The sequence below is a fragment of the Sinocyclocheilus anshuiensis genome, unplaced genomic scaffold (genome assembly GCF_001515605.1).
Source record: "Sinocyclocheilus anshuiensis isolate Anshui unplaced genomic scaffold, SAMN03320099.WGS_v1.1 scaffold3486, whole genome shotgun sequence".
NCBI lineage: Eukaryota > Metazoa > Chordata > Actinopteri > Cypriniformes > Cyprinidae > Sinocyclocheilus > Sinocyclocheilus anshuiensis.
In genome coordinates, this window is record NW_015539994.1 from 16,839 (window position 1) to 18,101 (window position 1,263).

The window sequence follows — 1,263 nt, forward strand, 5'->3', positions numbered from 1 at the left end:
TAAAATGACGCGGGTTTTTGGGCAATGACATTTCACAAGTCCACAAGAACAGACAAGAATGCATATGGAGAAACGGCTATTGGCTGTGTGAATTGTAAAATTATAAAATACACGGTTATTTTTTTGTGTTTGTGCACTCTGATGTAAATAAGCCCAACACTCATGGACAACAGAGAGGAACGAGTGAAGGAGAAGCTTTCAGTGTTGCCAACTAATTTTCAGAGAAAGTTGCTAATAGTGTTGGGTCGTTCTTGAACGATTTGTTTGTTTTGAACGAATCTTTAATGTGACTCGGGAAGAACGAGTCGTATCGGGGAGTGATTAGTTCAGTCGCGCATGCGCAAATACTTTGGTTAAAATTTCTTAATTGTAGTGTAAAACAACACCATTTTTACCCTGTCAAAAAAAAGCTCTGTTCACAGCGAGTCGTTTTGGTGCATGTTCCTTTAAATGCTAATGAGCTGTGTTCACCCTGCCTCTCTCTTCCATGGGGTGACGAGCCATTCTCATGGTGCTGTTTACTTTAGCGGCATTTAGCCACGGAACTTGCTAACTAGCACATTATTAGGAAAGGCGATTTGCTAACATTCTCACTTCATCTTGTAGGTGAAGCTGGATCACAAATGATTCGCGCAAACTTAAACACATTTAGGTAGATCAGGGGGTGCATTCCCTTCACAAACAAAAGTAATCCTCTGCGTCTTCGGCGGCTCAGATGGCGGGAGTAAATGATGACTGCTATGTTCATTATTACATTAAAACAACAGAACACCTCAATCGCTTAGGAGCCATTCTTATTTACCCCTGCTCCAGCATCGAAACAATGGCGGACTGATGACAGCTCACTCAGAGCGGGTCTATGGTAAAACGCCATGGTCAATCAACAATTGTGGGAGGGGCCTTGGCCTGTGTGACTCTATTATTAAATCCAACAACTGTACTCTTCAATTGCTTAGGTGACATTCTTGTCTACATCTGCTCCGGCATTGAAACAACGCCGGACTGATGACAGCTCACTCAGAGCGGGTCTGTGCTAAAACACCAGTGTCAATCAACAATCGTGGGAGGAGCCTGGGTCTGTGTGATGTCACACAGCCAAGAATTTGTGAACGGCTTGATCTGAAAAAGGGGTTATGATTTATGGGGATTAAAAAAACACACTGGGTGGATTTTTATCATTATAGGGTGGTTGTGTACACACTGCCAACACACATTTCAGTTCAAACAACTTGTAAAAGTGCATGTAGCATCCTATGACCCTTT